The 6679-nt window shown below is 42.4% G+C and overlaps 1 long non-coding RNA gene across 1 annotated transcript; it reads left to right on the top strand.

The window, feature by feature from the left end:
- Positions 1-2488: 2488 nt before the first annotated feature.
- LOC124721401 lies at positions 2489-6283 on the top strand. Its single transcript, XR_007006327.1, has 2 exons — positions 2489-2532; positions 6105-6283. It is a non-coding gene; the product is annotated as an uncharacterized LOC124721401 (long non-coding RNA).
- Positions 6284-6679: the final 396 nt, after the last annotated feature.

Here is a 6679-nt window from a genome sequence, read left to right as displayed (position 1 = left end):
ATCAGGGTCTCGGGCGGTCACGTGGACTCCAGATATGCGTCGCGCATTTGATAATCTAAAGTCAGCCTTACAGACAGCTGTTACGCTTGCTCACCCCATTCCTGATGCTCCCATCTCGCTTACTACAGACGCAAGTGATACAGCAGTGGGGGCAGTACTTCAGCAATCCGTGGGTTCTGTTGTACAGCCGCTCAGATTTTTCTCCCACAAACTGACCGCTTCCCAACGTAAATGGTCGACCTTCGACCGGGAACTGTTTGCTATTTACGCGGCTATCAAATATTTCCAAGACGATATCGAAGGTCGCCATCTCGTGGTATTTACCGACCACGAGCCATTGGTTTACGCTTTCCGTAACCCAGGTAAGGACTCATCCCCGAGACGTTTTAGGCATATGGACCTTATATGTCACTTTATGAATGACATACGTTACGTCAGAGGCGCAGACAATGTCGTCGCTGATTTTCTGTCTCGGGTGTCGGTTTTATCTTCACAACTGGACCTCAGTGAGCTCCCTAAATTGCAGACAGAGGATACTGAACTCGCAGCATTGCGTTCCGATATCAAAACAGGACTCAAACTAGAGTTACGGACACTTCCTGGGTTTTCATCACCCATCTGGTGCGACATTTCAACAGGACGCATACGCCCGGTGATTCCTGCACCTCTCCGCCGGGACATATTTAATAGTATCCACGACTTGGCACACCCTGGCATTCGCGCCTCCGCACGTCTGGTATCTGAACGTTTTGTTTGGCCCGGGGTGATAAAACAGTGTCGCAGTTGGGCACGAGCATGTGTGGCTTGTCAGCGCGCAAAAGTAGGACGTCATGCACAGCCCCCCATGGGTACGTTCGATGTGGCAAAAAAGAAGATTCCAGCACATACACATCGATATCGTCGGGCCCTTACCCCCCTCAGGCCCCTTCCGTTACATACTGTCCGCAATTGACAGGTTTACCCGCTGGGTAGAGGTAATTCCTCTCACTACTATCACAGCCGATGCAGTGGCCCGAGCCCTGCTGTTAATGTGGATCTCGCGCTTCGGCTGCCCAGTCTCTGTCACCACCGACCAGGGCCGCCAGTTCGAGTCTGCCCTCTTCCGACAGCTTTGTGAACTGTGTGGGGTGAAACGATTTAGGACTACAGCATACCACCCCCAGAGCAATGGGCTTGTGGAACGCTGGCACCGAACGCTTAAAGCTTCCCTGATGTGCCACGGAGGTGAGTGGGCCGATGCCTTACCATGGGTAATGTTAGGTGTTCGGGCCGCGTACAAAGAGGACCTTGGCGCATCCCTGGCAGAGGTACTGTATGGAGAACCCCTCACACTCCCAGCAGAGTTAGTTGAGCCTTCACTTCCTACAGATCAAATCTGCGACTCGACATTCGTCGGGCAGGTCAAGGAGCTAATTGCTAACATCCGCGTGCCGCCTCCTCGACCACACACGCCCCCTCCCGTATTTCTGCATAAGGACTTGGCGTCGTGCACTCACGTCATGGTGCGTGACGACACCATCCGACCGGCACTCAGACCTCCATATACGGGCCCGCACAGAGTCATATCACGGCGTACCAACACGTTCGAAGTGCTCATTAACAGCACGCCTCAAACGGTATCCGTCTGCCGCCTCAAACCTGCATGGACTCTGGGAGAACTGCCCGATACCCCTCCCAGTCAGACCCCATCCCCTGCTGCACCCACCTCGCATGAGGCATCTACCGACAGTCCATGGATGAGCGACGCCCATTCCCACACGTGTGACGTTCCCCACTCCCAGTCGTGTGACAGTGCTACAGGTGCGTGTGACATTCCTAGGCAGAGTGATGCGTGTGATGACTTACCCTCCTACAGGCAGCCCCTCGCCTCTCCCCTGTTAGGATTCAGTGATGTATCAGGGACCAGCCTCAGAGCGTGTGATGTCACCGATGACGACTCGTGTGGAGATTCTGTCAACCCGTATCAGGAAGTGGTAGTGAATGTCAACACAGATCTTATTTGCAGCTCTAATGTGTTTTTTGTTATGCAGCCGGGTAATGTGTACATCTTCTATGAACAAGCCAGCTTCCCCAGTGACAACTTAACTCACATTCATCTCCTCCAGTCTGTCCCCTTGCCTGTTGGTACTGACCCATCAACGGTCAAAGTCATACGTACCGCCACAGGCATTCAGATCCGCTATCCTGGCCCCTCACAACCCACCATCCCCTCCCCAGATCCCTCAACTGCTGTACGAGGATTCACCCGGTCAGGCAGGACCATCCGCCCCCCTCGCTGGCTCGAAGACTTCAATTACTAATGTAATGTAATGTAAGGTATGGTTTCTGATTAAACACCCTCTCCCTCCCCCCTGGGTGTTCCCTTTACATGTATGCCCCAATATTTATGTTTGTGCTCCACACTCTAGGGGGGGGGGCTAATGTGGCGACTATCGACCAAGTCGCGGTTAATATCTTTGTTTTTGGCAAGCTCTTTGCCCCAGTCTGTGGTCGCGCGCGAAAGTGTACGGACGTGTACCGAGAATTCAGAATGTAAACAACTGTATATGTGTGCTTACGAGAAATAAAAATAGTGTTTATTACATGTGGTGTAGCGTGCATCATTGGATTCGGCAACCCTACAACGCTTACCCATAAACTCAATAGTGTTATTATTTTCCAGCTTGTAATATTTAATCCTGTAAAGATTTGAGTATTGAGTACCTGTTGTTTTTGACTTGAGTAGAGGGCAATGCATTTCATTGTTTACATCTTCCTGTATGGATAGGGTGACGTACAAACAAGGAAATGTACTGCCCTCTGTGCAAGTCAGAAACAATAACATTCCTCAATACTCAAAACTTTGTAGGAGTGCAGATACTGAACTGTCCTATGTGATCTTTGCAGTAGAAATACAGTATCTGGCATCAGTTTTACTCCTATTTGTTACTGTGTATTATGAACCTTGATAATCTTTATCTTGAATCATTGTTTCCTTTTAATCAGTGTCTGTTCATAATTGCCCCTGATCGGAGAAAATTTCCGACCCAGGCGGGAATCAAACCCAGGTCCTTAGGATTGACATTCTGTCGCACTGACCACTCAGCTACCAGAGGCGGACAATTCATTGATATCTTGATACTACACAATGCATCCACATTTCACACAGATACATACAGTGCAAATAAATGAGAACACTGTAGTATGCTATTACGTATAACTCCTATTCCCTGACTATGAGTATGTGGGAAAATATTTTATGTATTCTCAGTCAAGGTTCAAATGATGTCCGTTACATATAGAGTCTAAATATCAACTGACCCATTTTAAAATAAGCTTGATAGTTAACCCTTTTGCTTCTACAGACAAGGTCTTTGCATTTCTTGTTGTGGCTGCTTTTATTATGGCTGTACTGCTTGTCAAATGCTGGTGCCTGTCTGAGAGACAGTGTTCCGATCAATAGGAAATAATGAACCAATTTTTCGGAAAATATTAGGTGGAAACATTTGATTTCCGCACGCTTACAGTATGATAGCTGCACTCAAAGAACTGAATTTCATTTCATTGTCTGTCATATTTACTGTCGTACATCAAATTAAGTAAAATATCAGACGGAATTTTAAAGAGTTCACTAAGGTAAAAAGGCATTGCGTGAACTTAACATATGGTTGATTGTTAGCTTATATATTGCAGGGAATGAAATGTAGCCAAGATACCTAAATTTTATTTAAAGTTGATACCAAAAGGATATCTCATTTTGGGTTTTATATTTGAAGGATGGTAATGTGTGACTCACCCATTCACATCCTCACACATCACAACTCGAGTGCTCATAACAATCGTTATGTCTCATAAATGATTCAAGATATCGAAACGAGGTGTTCTGCAAATGACAGTACACAGTGAGGCGCATATGTTATTGATAAATACATGAAACTTTTTTATTCACCGAGTATGGAAGTAACTCGTTCTCAGCATTGAGAGGTTAGCAGCTCAGGACGCATTCAGATGTCTATAACAGTGTAGAAAAATCAAAGCGGCACATGTATACATGTCCACAGCACCTGAGCAGCAATGTAGCAGGGCATGTATACACACCCACAGCAGCGAAAGGCAAGATGATGATAATCTGCATAACTTGTCATGAAAAAGACACTTCCACTTTCACATGGATACTGGTTGTCATCTAACTTGGGAACACCCAGCTTATGGTGTGCATGTAGATATACTGCTGCCATGATGTAATATCATCTGCACACTCAGACAGAGAAAATACAGTAGCCTTGGTCTGTCTCTTTATGTTTTAATTGTTGTTGACAATGATGATGATTTGATGAAGATGATGGTATCTTCAGACTGGTTTGATGTAGCTCTCCACATGGACCACCTTGTGCAAGCCTCTTCATCTTTGCATTACCACTGCAACCTATATCCACTTTAATCTGCTTACTGTATACAAGCCTTGTTCTCCCTCTACAGTTAGTGCATTACATTTTACTGGGTGCATTCTGTTTTCAGACAACAGACAAGGGAATAGTGATAAACGGAGATCACATCTTTTCTTTCTTTCCTTTCTTTCTTTCTTTATTTTTTTTCTTTCTTTCTTTCTTTAGTTTTCTTTCTTTCTTTCTTTATTTTTTCTTTTTTTTATGGTTGATGCAGCTGCTGTGGATCTCTTTTTAAAATTGTATGTTGCCTGATTGATTTCTCAGTCTTTCAAAGCTGATGCTTTAATGTTTTTCAGTGTGCTTAGCTCATCTCTGTTTTGTCTGATGTTCATTGCCACACATACAAATGTATACAGGTTGGAATTCTAAATTAGGGTGTTTTTGCTTAAAATGAAAATGTATTTGCAGGACATGCTGTAGGGATAAAAGAGTGAGACCTTGTGACTCCGAGAGATTTGTAAAGAAATAAGAACTGTTTCTTCTCATTGACATCGGAGACTTATAACATGGTGGATGTTTATAGGGACCCATTATTGCACTCATTATTTTTGCTCACTTAAGGCTCCAATTGTTTCAAAAAATAATCCTAACTTCACAATCAGCAGCAACAAAAGTTATGAAGTATAAGAAAAAACAAATAGGCCATTGGAGCTAGTAGGTAGAATATGGACACCATGATGAAGGCAATCAAGAATTTACAAGACAGAGAGAGAGAGAGAGAGAGAGAGAGAGAGAGAGAGAGAGAGAGAGTTTCACGCAATGCTAAGCTTTTTCTTTTTATCGTGATCTTTACATCCTGGCGTATTTGTTTATTTTAATTATTTTAACATCTAGCTTATCAAAATATTTTATCATTATCAGTGAAGACAATGTTGTGTGCTGTGTAAACTCGTGGTTTCCTTCAACATTATGTCCATATCTTACTTACAAGGCCAGATACCTTGTTTGTTTTATGTTACACTTTGTAACTTTTGCAGCTGCTCCTAATTGTCAAGTTGGAATTTTCTTGAAACAGTGGGGAGCCTTATACATGAGCAAAAATAATAGCTGTAACAATATAAATCCCCAATGTTACAGAGAAGAAACATTTCGTATTTGTTTACATAGCTCTGTGTGTCACATGATCCTGCCCTTTTATCACTATTAGCAAGTTCTGTAAATATGGTTTTATTTTCAGCAAATGTATCCTCATTTAAAGCTCCATTCTGTTTAGGCACATCTGCTTCTCTATTATTGTACAAAATTGTGACATATTTCAGAATGAAGATAACAACAACAACAAGAACAACAGCTAAAATATCTAATTGAGAAGTCATAATTTATTCTTCAAACAGTTGGAACTTTATATAAGCAAAAATAATAGATGTTATAATAGTTCCTTATAAATGTGCACCTCGTTATAAATCTCAGATGTTACAGAGAAGAAACAATTCTTATTTGTTTACGTCTCTCTCTAGGTCATGTGGTCTCACTGTTTTATTACCATAACATCTCCAGTACATGCTTTCATTTTAACCAAAAACATCTTTATTTATAACTCCAATCATTTTAGGCATATTTGCTTCTCATCTTTTATCCAACAAGTATAACATGTTCAACAAGTAAGATGTAGTGTAAGTTCACATACTCCATATCATGTATCACAGATATGATAACAGTTTGAAATTCTGTTTACAGTACAGAGTTGGAGGGGCACGATATAATGAAATCAATTGCCTATCAATGTATGTGTCAAGGTCTCACTGCAATATTGTGAAGAAAGACAAAGGATTATACATAATAGATGGTGGGGTAAGTTATGTAATGTAGAGACTCGAAGTTAAAATAAACTGATTACTTCCTTGTAAACATTTGAGTATGAGTGTTTTATTTAATACACATTTTATTATTTAAACTGCTGCATGTAACTTTAAATGTCATATTGGCTCGAGGAATAGGCTCAAACCCTTTTTAATGTGTACTTGCTAGATCTAAACAACGGTATAATATAAAAGAAACCAGTGGAGTGAGGTGTGGCATATAGAGACATGCAGTAGAAAACAGTATTCATATTAGCTTTCGAGCTCTTACTCTTTCTCTAGAAAAAGTACACATATTTAGGCACACAGACACCCAACCACATTCCTACCGTGAGACTGGCTGTTGATTATTGCTTATTGAGAGCAGTTGCCTGCGCAGATGGTGGTGGGGAGGGAGGAGAGAAGAATGCACTAGAACTGAGGGGTTAGTAGGATAGTGTGAAGGAGGTCTTT

The sequence above is a fragment of the Schistocerca piceifrons genome, chromosome X (genome assembly GCF_021461385.2).
Source record: "Schistocerca piceifrons isolate TAMUIC-IGC-003096 chromosome X, iqSchPice1.1, whole genome shotgun sequence".
NCBI lineage: Eukaryota > Metazoa > Arthropoda > Insecta > Orthoptera > Acrididae > Schistocerca > Schistocerca piceifrons.
Note: the sequence above shows the minus strand (reverse complement) of the source record. Positions and strands in the feature narration are given on the sequence as shown.